Below are 12,979 nucleotides of genomic sequence, written 5' to 3' on the forward strand. Positions count from 1 at the left end.
AGAAATCCTTTGTTTATAACCTTTTTATCTATCTCTCTCAGTCGATTCCTTCATTAAATTTGACCATTCCACCGATAAAATAGCTCTTACTAATTTTGATTTAATTATGAACAATCAACTATTATCATTCATCAGTATACCTAAATAATCCAGTGTACAGCCGAAGTAAAAATGTTCAAATTTTTTTTAATGAAAATTCTTTAATCTGTACTTAAATTTTTAAAAATAAATATTAGTCTTGCATGCTTGATTAAGTAGGTGTCCCTTATTAAATATAAGTCCAAATAAGATGTATAATTTATCTGTGTTCTTCTAACATCATTATTATATTTTCACATTAAGAATTTAATGATTACTAAAAAATAATAGACTTAAAGGATTAAACAATTTAAACTATTTGAATAAAAAAATTAGTATTGCAAGCACAACCATTTGAATGACTCACTTATAAAATTCTTTCCATAGAGAGGTTGTTCGGCCATCATAATTTATTTCCTTTCATTATAGTGCCAAATGTTCAAATTATATGTATAATTGGTTTGTCATTGTCGGTATGTTAAAGTCATGCATATCTAAATCTAAATTATAGCTCATATTATCATATATTAAATATATGATAATATGACTGAGGTGCCCTAAAGCATTTAATATTTAAATACTTTAGTTTCAATAGTAGAAGTTATTGTAATAATAAATTCATAAATATCTAAATCTTAATTATAATTCATATTATCCTTAAAAAAAAGTTACGGTAAATCAAGATTCATCAAATACTCAGAAGTTCTCATAAATTGATTTTAATCGGATACTAAATAATAATGTAAGAATTTAATTTTGGAAGATTAAAGTAAAAGGTAGCAGACAACTATAGAGAGTACGTAATCGATTGATGACCCCTAAACTCTTAATTCAAGGTTTGACGAAGTTTGTTATGAATTAGTAGACTATTGAGTATGAGCAATTGACTAATGATATTATTGCAGGAAATAGACGATTTCTGGATCAAGCTACAAACTCAACTGATCGTTATTAGTCGATTGATAGAGATGATGAGTCGACTGATAACATTGTTATAGCAGATAGAATGTTTAGAATTCAACACTACTCTACAATCTACATTTGCTGCCTCCGACATAGGTCAACTGTTCCCGCCACTTTTGGTGCATATCCCATTGTTGTCGCTGCATGCCTTCGGCTTGGTTACGTTGTTGTTGTTGTTGTCACCACCTTTGGCTCGGATCCAGCCGCTGTCACTGTCACTTCTTCCGGCGCATATCTTGCTAATGTCGTCACCCTCGGCTTGGCCATCACCTTTGGCACAGATCTCAATGATGTCACCCTTCTCGCAATGTCGCCTCCCTCATTGCTGCTTTTGTTGTCTCACTGTCCTTCTTGTGCTGCCTTTGCTGTCGGCCTCACAACCTAGTCCTCCCTCTCGCTCTACGATGTAGTTGTCGAACACACATCAGGTCGTCTCCCCTCCGTTGCCACCTCTGACGATAAATCTCGCCACTGTTGCGTGCCCCGCAGTGTTGTACTCTGCCTCCTAGAGCTTTCTGACCATCGAGACGTCGCCACCTTACATCCTTGTTGTACACCACCTCCTGGAGCCCTCCGGCCTCCAAGTCGTCCTCATCGTCGCACGCCTTGACTGTGCTCTATCTTCCAAAGCCCTCCGGCTGCTGAGCCCTCATCGTCGTATTATTATCCCGTTGACCAAACACTTTGGTTCACCCTCACTCTATGTTATAGAAATTCCCACCCCCATTGGTCAAGGTACGCGTACATATTTGCACGCATCTATTTTCATTAGAATACTATGCATCTTCTTCATCTCACATATCGAAGACTGACTTGAGTGTTAAAGTGGATGAGTCGAGACACCTCCGGCTTCTATTCTAACCCTCTCTTATGCTCCTCTACTACTCTCCAGATGATTCGATTCTTCCTGCGGCTCACGATGATGTCTTTTTATAGCTCGACAGGCATCTCTAACAATCTCATCTTCCTCCGAGTTATGGCAACGTTGTCAACATCATCGACACCTCACTAGTGGCCATCGCAGATAGAGGTCCTTTCTTTATCTTCCCCAACAATCTTTGAGGAGTATTGAACGTCAGTAGGTTTATTGACTGGTGGACTGACAGTCTATGATATATTGATTGGAACACAAGCCAAGATTGACTGGATGCTTGATAAAGTAAAATTCTTGCAGGAGTGAACTTCAAGGACCAATGTATTTTAAATGTTGTTAACATTGTTTTACTTTACTATTTTTTATCTATTATGCTAATTCGATATTGTAGAAAAATTTTAGTGGATCAAGTTAATCAGACACTAAGCAGGAGAAAAAGTCTAAAAAGTCAGTTAGACCTTATAAGATAAGTCTTGGAAAGGTCTTTCGTTCTCGAAGGCAGTGAATACTTGTCCCAGTTGGGATAACTTTAGGTATTAATCTGACTGGAAAAATCAACAAAGATTTCTTAGTCAAAATTAGACATAACTCATGTATAATCATATTATTTCTAACTATGTTTTGCAGAACTACTATTGTTTTTTTTTTAGTAACTTTGTTTGATAGAAAATAGAGAATTAGGTTGACTGAAGGGTTCGATCGACCGAACAGGTTGATTCGATTGGCCAATCCAAGTTAATAAGCACATATAGATCTATATCCATGCAAAGAAGAAAACAGAAGTTGAGTCGATTGATTAGGATGATCAATTAACCCAATAAGTTTGGAAAGAATAAAATGGATATGATCGGATTGAAATAGTAAAAGAAATTCTAGGGTCCAATCGACTGGATAGGTTCAGTCAACCAAAAAAATAAATTTTGAAAAATTGATTAGATCAAATCGGAGCAAGCAAGCAAAGAAGATGGACTAGACATTTGATAGAAAGTTCAATCGACTGGAAGGTTTTAGTCGATTGATCGATTTTCGGTTGACCAGATGAAACCTATAAAAAAAGCCTCGAGATCTATGGCTCGACATCAATTCTCTTATCGATCTGTCATGCTCCTACTGCTTCGTTCGTGCAAATATTGCTGCTACTATGCCAAGAGGTTCTCCGACTAAATTCTACTTTTATGTTGTCGATATAATTACTTGCATTTATTTAAGGGGATAGTAGTGTGTTACTATATTCCTCACACCTTGTATGAGTTTTCCTCCTTCTCTGAAAGATTTTGGAAGAAGAGAACTTTGGTGGATTGCCTATTCAGAAATGGTCCAAGAGATTGTCAGCCTTGGAATAACAGTCATTGGATTGTGAACCAAGTAATCGATCTTATCTTTCATAATCTATTTTTCTGCTATGATTATGTTTCTAATTTCAAAGAAAAAAGTTTTCAAACGAGCAATATTTACACTTTCTCTATCGCGTGTGTATATAATAATAATAATAATATTATTATTATTATTATATTATTTTTTAAAAAATATTAATAATAGTGCCATTAAATAATATTGATAATAATATTAATATTATTTTTTAAAAAATATTAATAATAAAATTATTATTATTATTGATATTAATATTAATATTATCATTAATACTAATAGTAAAATAATAATAGTATAAAATTAATTTCGGAGATGGAGATTTGATCTATTGATTTAGATTCAGAGATTAGAGATTTATATATATATATATATTTTTTTTCACTCTCTTTTACATTTTGAATGCTACACTTTATTGTATTTTATTTTGATCAAATATAAAAACAAATTGCCTTACCCAATTTGAATGTTTTCTGTATTAACTATGCATCCTTCCTTAAACATATGCCCAAATATTGTGTATAGATAGTTTGTAATATCATTGATGTGTCATCATACATGTCTAAATACTATATATAATTTATATTATTATTATTATCATGGAGCATTGATCGACGTTACGTTAACCCTCAAGCTACCCTCAAACCATAGACAAGGATCGAGCTTTAATCCCAATTCATTATTTAACATTGTAACAATTTGAACCAAAGTCAACCATGACTAGATAACACATCTCTTCTATTCCTCTTTAGTTATGAGCCGACATTACAGTTCAAGTTTCAATATCTACTATTTGCATTTATTATGATATTGGAATTAATGTGGGAAAGACTTGAATGTAAGAAGTGAAGATAATAAATTTGAAGCAAGCCTACTAGAAACTCTAAGAAAATGACTCACAAACACTCTACGTAGTCAAATCTTCTTAACGCCGTCCAAAACAAGCGGGATCCTCTTATTCATAATACAATGGTCTAATATCTTTAATTAATGAATTATAATGAACCTTATCTATTTAACCGATAGGATTTATTAAAATAAATTAATTCATACCGTAGATATTCTCTGATATATAAATTATGGATCAAAGGATATGTTCTCCATCCAAAACTTTAGTCTGAATTTTTTTTATTACCTATAACAATAATAACCAAGCATTTTCTCACTAGGTGGAATCGGCTGTATGAATCTTTTACACCATTGAGCTCTATCTCCTATTATATCATCATCTATATTTAAATAAATTTTATCTTGTTTTATTATTGCTAACCAAGTCTTTTTTGGTCTTTCTCTTTCTCGTTTGATATGCATGTTTATCATAGTTTCACATCGCCTAACTGGAGCATTTATTGGTCGCCTAAGTTAGGGGTGAGCAAAAATTCGATAAAACCGAATTAACCGAACCGAACCGACAGAATTTAGGAATTCGGTTTGGTTAATTCGGTTTTTGTTTTTTTTTTTAAATTCGGTTCGGTTTTCGGTGAATTCGGTTCGATTTTGATTTTAAGTTTTGTAATTCGGTTAAACCGAATAAAAATATTTATTAATTTATTTTTATTTAAAAATATAATAAATAAAATAAAATCTCTTCTTTTTTTAATTAAAATCAAATAAAGTTTTAAAATTCTCAAAAACCGAATTAACCAATCTTTTATCGGTTTGGTCGGTTTGGTTTTTGTAGAGAATTCGGTCGGTTCGGTTGGTTGAAAAAAAAATCGATTTATTCAGTTTTCGGTATATTCGGTTCGGTCGGTTCGGTTTTGACCAAATGCTCAGCCCTAGTCTAAGTACATGTCCGTACCATCTTAAACGTGTTTCTCAGAGTTTAACCTCAATAGATGCAACTCCGACTTTCTCTCTAATGCTCTCATTTCTTATTTTGTCCATCTTCGTATGTCCACACATCCACCTTAACATCCTCATCTATGTAACTCTCATCTTCTGTTCATATGCTCGAGTCATAGCCCAACATTCAGCTCCATATAACATAGCAGGTCTAACTGCGGTTTTATAAAACTTACCTTTAAGTTTAAGAGGTATTTTACGGTCACATAAAATACTCGACACTCCCCTCCATTTCACCCATCCTGCTTGTATTCTATGTAAGACATCTCTCTCAATCCTTCCATCATTTTACAAAAATGATCCTAAATATTTAAATCTTTCGGTTACAGGCAATTCGTCCGATCCTCTCCTATCTTAACAATTGTCTCATTACTTCTAATATTATTAAACTTAAATTCCATATATTCTGTCTTTAATCTACTAAGCTTAAAACATTTCCCTTCTAGTGTTTCCCTCCAAGATTCTAGCTTTGCATTTACTCCTTCACGTGTCTCATCTACCAAAACAATATCATCTGCAAACAACATGCACCATGGTACTGTGTCTTGAATGTACGCAGTGAGTTCGTCCATAATTAGTGTAAAAAGATAGGGACCTAGAGCTGATCCTGGATGTAACCCTATTTTTATTGGAAATGCTTCAGTTATTCCGCATGAAGTCTTTACTCTGGTCGTTACGTCCTCATACATATCCTTAATTAGTTCAATATATGTTACGTCAACACCTCTCTTTTCATTAGAATACTATGCATCTTCTTCATCTCACCTATCGAAGACTGACTTAAGTGTTAGAGTGGATGAGTCGGGACACCTCCGGCTTTTATTCTAACCCTCTCTTATGCTCCTCTACTCCTCTCCAGATGATTCGGTTCTCCCTGCAGCTCATGGCTCACAACGATGCCTTTCTATAGCTCAATAGGCATCTCTAACGGCCCCATCTTCCTCCAGGTTATGGCAACTTTGTCAACATCATCGACACCTCACAACCTAGTCCTCCCTCTCGCTCTACGATGTAGCTGTCGAACACACATCAGGTCGCCTCCCCTCCGTTGCCACCTCCGACGATAAATCTCGCCACTGCTGCGTGCCTTGCAGTGTTGTACTTTGCTTCCTAGAGCCCTCCGGCCATCAAGATGTAGCCACCTTACATCCTTGTTGTACACCACCTCCTGGAGCCCTCCGACCTCCAAATCGTAGTCATCGCTACACACCTTGACTATGCTCTATCTTCCAAAGCCCTCTGGCTGCTAAGGCTTCACCGTCGTATTATTATCCCGTTGACCCGACACTTTGGTTCACCCTCACTCTATGTTATAGAAACTCCCACCCCCATGGGTCAAGGTACGCGTGTATATTTGAACACATCTATTTTTATTAGAATACTATGCATCTTCTTCATCTCATCTATCGAAGACTGACTTGAGTGTTAGAGTGGATGAGTCGGGACACCTCCAGCTTCTATTCTAACCATCTCTTATGCTCCTCCACTCCTCTCCAGATGATTCGATTCTTCCTGCGGCTGACGACTCACGGTGATGCCTTTCTATAGCCCGACAGACATCTCTAACGACCCCATCTTCCTCTCGGTTATGGTAACTTTGTCAACATCATCAACACCTCACTAGTGACCCTCGCGGATAGAGGTCCTTTCTTTATCTTCCCCAACAATCTTTGAGGAGTATTGAACGTCAGCATGTTTATTGACTGGTGGCCTGACTATCTACGATATATCAGCCGGAACACAAGTCAAGATAGACTGGATGCTTGATAAAGTAAATTCTTGGAAGAGTGAACTTCACGGACCAATGTATTTTGAATGTTGTCAACATCGTTTTACTTTACTATTTTTTTTATCTATTATGCTAATTCGATATTGTAAAAAAATCTTAATGGATCAAGTTAATCAAACACAAAGTAGAAGAAAAAGTTTAAAAGGTCAGTTAGACCTTATAAGATAAGTCTTGGAAAAGTCTTTAGTTCTCGAAGGCAGTGAATACTTGTCCCAATTGGGATAACTTTAGGCATTAGTCTGACTGAAAAAATCAATAGAGATTTCTTAATCAAAATCAGGCATAACTCATGTATAATCATATTATTTCAACCTATGTTTTGCAGAACTACTTTTGTTAATTCTTTTTAGTAACTTTGTTTGGTAGAAAATAGAGAATTAGGTTGACTGAAGGATTCAATCGACTGAACAAGTTGATTCGATTGGCCAATCCAAGTTAATAAGCACAGATAGATCTATATTCATGCAAAAAAGGAAACAGAAGTCGAGTTGACTGATTAGGATGATCAATTGACCCAATAAATTTGGAAAGAATAAAATGGATATGATCGGATTGAAACAGTAAAGGAAATTCTAGAGTCCAATCGACTGGACAGGATCAATCGACCAAAAAAAATAAATTCTATGAAATTGATTAGATCAGAACGGAGCAAGCAGGCAAAGAAGATGGACCAGATGTTTGATAGAAAGTTCAATCGACTGGAAGGTTTTAGTCGATTGATCAATTTTCGGTTGACCGGATGAAATCTATAAAAAAAAGCCTCGAGATCCAAGGCTGAGCATCAATTCTCTTATCGATATGTCATAGGGATGACAATTTTCCCCATGGATTCGGAGCCCCGCGGGAAAAATCCGAAACCGGGATGGGGATTCCCGATTTTTTTGGAGATGGGACGGGTTCGGGGCGAGTATGGGAATATTGTCCCCATCCCCGAACCCACCCCAATTATTATTATTGTTAATATTAATAAATAATAATAAGATTTTTTAAAAATATTAATAATAGTGTTAATATTAATATTAATAATAATATTATTATTAATATTGATATTAATATTATCATTAATAATAATGATAAAATAATAATAATAATATAAATTAAATTTAGGGATGGAGCGGGGATGGGGACGAGGATGGGGATTTGATTCCCATGGGTTCATGTTCGGGGATTCTCCGAATCCGAAAAAATGAAAACGGGGCGGGGATGGGGATGACAAATCCATCCCCGCCCCGCCCCATTGTTATCCTTAATTTGTCATGCTCTTACTGCTTTGTTCGTGCAAGTATTGCTGCTACTATGCCAAGAGGTTCTCCGACTAAATTCTACTTTTATGTTGTCGATATAATTACTTGCATTTATGTAAGGGGATAGTAGTGTGTTACTATCTTCCTCACATCTTGTATGAGTTTTCCTCCTTCTCTAAAAGATTTTTGAAGAAGAGAACTTTGGTTGATTGTCTATTCAGAAACACTCCAAGAGATCGTCAGCCTTGGAATAACAGTTGCTGGACTGTGAACCAAGTAATTGACCTTGTCTTTCATAATCTATTTTTCCGCTATGATTATGTTTCTAATTTCAAAGAAAAAAAAGTTCTCAAACGAGCGATATTTACACTCTCTCTATCGCGTGTGTATATAATAATAATAATATTGTAATATTATTTTTTAAAAATATTAATAATAGTGTCATTAAATAATATTGATAATAATATTAATATTATTTTTAAATATCCAAATAATATTGTAGTTGTATTTTTATTTATTTATTTTATATATCTTTTTTTTCACTCTCTTTTACATTTTGAATGCTACACTTTATTGTATTTTATTTTGATCAAATATAAAAATATAAAAACAAGTTGCCTTATCCAATTTGAATGTTTTCTGTATTAACTATGCATCCTTCCTTAAACATATGCCCAAATATTGTTTATAGATAGTTTGTAATATCATTGATGTGTCATCATACATGTCTAAATACTATTTATAATTTATATTATTATTATCATGGAGCATTGATCGACGTTATGTTAAACCTCAAGCTACCCTCAAACCATAGACAAGGATCGAGCTTTAATCCTAATTCATTATTTAAAATTGTAACAATTTGAACCAAAGTCAACCATAACTAGACAACACATCTCTTCTATTCCTCTTTAGTTATGAGCCGACAATACAGTTCGAGTTTCAATATTTACTATTTGCATTTATTATGATATTGGAATTAAATGTGGGAAAGACTTGAAGGTAAAGAAGAGAAGATAATAAATTTGAAGCAAGCCTACTAGAAACTCTAAGAAAATGACTCACAAACACTCTACGTAGTCAAATCTTCTTAACGCCGTCCAAAACAAGCGGGATCCTCTTATTCATAATAAAATGGTCTAATATCTTTAATTAATGAATTATAATGAATCTTATCTATTTAACCGATAGGATTTATTAAAATAAATTAATTCATACTGTAGATTTCTTTGATATGTAAATTATGGATCAAAGGATCTGTCCTCCATCCAAAATTTTAGTCTGAATTTTTTTTATTGCCAATAACAATAACAACAACCAAGCATTTTCCTACTAGGTGGGGTCGGCTGTAAGAATCCTTTTACGTCATTGAACTCTATCTTCTATTATATCATCATCTATATTTAAATAAATTTTATCTTGTTTTATTATTGCTAACAAGTCTTTTTTTGTCTTCTTCTTCATCGTTTGATATGCATGTTTATCATAGTTTCACGTCGCCTAACTGGAACATTTATTGGTCGTCTAAGTATATGTCCGTACCATCTTAAACGTGTCTCGGAGTTTTTCTCAATAGATGCAACTCTGACTTTCTCTCTAATGCTCTCATTTCTTATTTTATCCATCTTCGTATGTCCACACGCCCACCTTAACATCCTCATCTTTGCAACTCTCATCTTCTGCTCATATGCTCGAGTCATAGCCCAACATTCAGCTCCATATAACATAGCAGGTTTAACTGCGGTTTTATAGAACTTACCTTTAAGTTTAAGAGATATTTTACGGTCACATAAAATACTCGACGCTTCCCTCCATTTCACCCATCCTGCTTGTATTCTATGTAAGACATCTCTCACAATCCCTCCATCATTTTGCAAAAATGATCCTAAATATTTAAATCTTTCGGTTACAAGCAATTCATCCTCTCCTATCTTAACAATTGTCTCATTACTTCTAATATTGCTAAACTTAAATTCCATATATTCTGTCTTTAATCTACTAAGCTTAAAACATTTCCCTTCTAGTGTTTTCCTCCAAGATTCTAGCTTTGCATTTACTCTTTCACGTGTTTCATCTACCAAAACAATAGCATTTGCAAACAACATGCACCACACACTACAAAAAAGACACCCATATAGAAGCGGTTTATTAGGAGCGGTTGTAACACCGCTCTTGGAAATCCAACAACAGAATCAATTTGAACTAAACCGTTTCTATTGTCTTACCTTTTCAGAACAGTTTTGCAACCACTCTTGTTGAATAACTTTAGCACTAATTTGATTAAACCGCCGCTATAAACCACTCTTAATGATATAACTTTTAGAAGCAATCTTGAAACTACTGATATTGGATATCTTTAACAATGACTCTATGTCAAACACTGCTACTAACCGTTTCTATTGCTCTAACTTCTAAGAACAATTATCAAACTATTCCTACTAAATACTTTTAACATCATTTTGTGTAAAGTGCTATTATAAAAGGCTTCTATTGCTCCATTGTTTTAGAATTAATTTTCAAAGTGCTCCTATTATATAATTTTAGCATCAATTTGAATAAACCATCGCTGTAAATCGCTCTTAATAATATAAATATTAGCAATAATCTTGAAACTACTGATATTGGATAATTTTAGTAATGGTTCTATGTCAAATGTTGCTACTAATCGTTTTTATTGCTCTAACTTCTAAGAACAATTATCAAAGCATTCATACTGAATACTTTTAATATCGTTTTGTGTAAAATGTTGCTATAAACCGCTATCAAATCATTCAAACTTTGGTCGGTAATATTTAATTTGTTTTTATAATCAAAGTTAAATTTAATAGGTAATATATAATTTTTTACTAACCAAATTTATTTTTTCGGTAATATTTAATTTATTATTTATCAAAATTAGATTTGAACGATAATATTTAATTTTTTTACTAGTGTAAGTTAGGGTTCACTAATAAATTAAAATATTTATTGGTTATACTTATTATTAATTTTTTATAATTTTTTTAAAAATTTGGACATAGCATTTTTATGTTTAATTTTTTAAATAAAAATATATTTAATATTAAAATAGATTATTTCTCTTTAAATTTTATTTCTTTCACAATTTCTATAGTTTGTTATCAATTTTTATACTATTATTTTCATATTCTCATTTATCCACTAATTATTATAAATATTTTTTTTTATCTAGATGCTAAAAAAGAATTAATTACTAATTAAATATTTTTGACCAGATAAATTTAGTTAATAACTTATCAAAGTTAAAATTGATCAATATTATTTTTAAAAAATAACAATTAAGTATATCAATCCGACGAACCCAACTTAACGGACCCAACTTAAATCGATAGCTCTATCCCGAGGAAATGGTGCAATGGATCACAAGACATTGAAATTATCTACATAGCAACAGTTTTGTGTCAAATATTGCTACTCACCGTTTTTATTGCTTAACTTCTAGAAATAATTTTCAAATCGCTAACAACGTTTTATATAAAGTGCTGCTATAAACCATTCTCTCTTCTAATGGATAAGAATTAGTGCGGCAATAAACCACTTATATTCTCTCCTCTAATGGGTAATGCCCCTATGGCATAACACAGATGGTGGATATATGATATCTCTAGTGTAATGGTCATGAGTCGATTACCAGGAACTGATGACCTGTGGTCACCCACCATACGTTTAACACCTGTGTATCTACATTTACCTTCTTTCATATCCATGGGGTCGACACGAGGGACTCGCTAAGGTAGCGGATCTATTTGTTTTATAATGGATAAGAATTGATTTGTAAAATATACCTGTTTCAAACGACACTCGTCTAAATTATAGTAGTACATAAATAAATAATATAAAAAAACTTGTAAAAAATTAAAAAAAGAAAAATGTGTAATTTTTTTTAAAAAATAGAAAAGCGTGTAAAAAATTAAAAATAAAAATCGTGTAAATAATAAAAAAGGAAATATATTTAAAAATATAAAAGGGAAAACAAAATTTAAAATAGGAAAAATGTATAAAAAATATTAAAAAAAGGAATAGCGTGTAAAAAATTAAAAAAGGAAAACCGTGTAAATAATAAAAAAGGGAATACGTGTAAAAAATATTAAAAAAATAAAAACATTTAAAAAATAAAAAAGGAAAAAAATCAATGATTGATTACACCGTACTATTATCATTTATTCAGTATTATTGATAATGGAAGATTTGTAGAGCATATTTTGCTTAATTGGAAAGGGGATTACCGCCATGTGAAAGCTAATCGTGACAGTCGAATATCTAAATTTCTCACATCATCTAACACCTTTAGTTGTTCCACGCTGGCAATCTGAGTGACGACCCATTCAATAAAATCATGTGAAAACCCTACCCATCTAGCATCCATCATTGCTGCTATTTTTTTCCCCGTCGAATAGCTTTGATCTCTTGTGATGAGTTTGACAACAGTGGGGGCGACGACGACTAAGAGTGGCCATAGCAAGACCAAGGGGACGAAGGTTGTTTCTTGGTTGCAGAAGGTTGGCCTCCAGTTCCCGATGGGGTGCATCACTCACTACCTTGGGGTCGATCGATACTCTTAGTGCGTTGGTTCCGGTGCACCGGTCTCTCTCTATAGTCCTCGAGTACATAGATGCTGACGTAAGCTTCGTTGTTTTGTTCTTTCACTAGGTATCCCCTTCTCTAACTAAATTTATATTTCTTTATTGTTCAAGGTGTTAGAGTTGGCCAAAAATGACGCGTTATCCCAAAACACATTCAATTGCTCATGAAAAACAATGAGGAGTTTGGCAGGCTCCTAGCGTGTGTGACGATTTCTAA

Source organism: Zingiber officinale, chromosome 4A (genome assembly GCF_018446385.1).
Source record: "Zingiber officinale cultivar Zhangliang chromosome 4A, Zo_v1.1, whole genome shotgun sequence".
Taxonomy (NCBI): domain Eukaryota; kingdom Viridiplantae; phylum Streptophyta; class Magnoliopsida; order Zingiberales; family Zingiberaceae; genus Zingiber; species Zingiber officinale.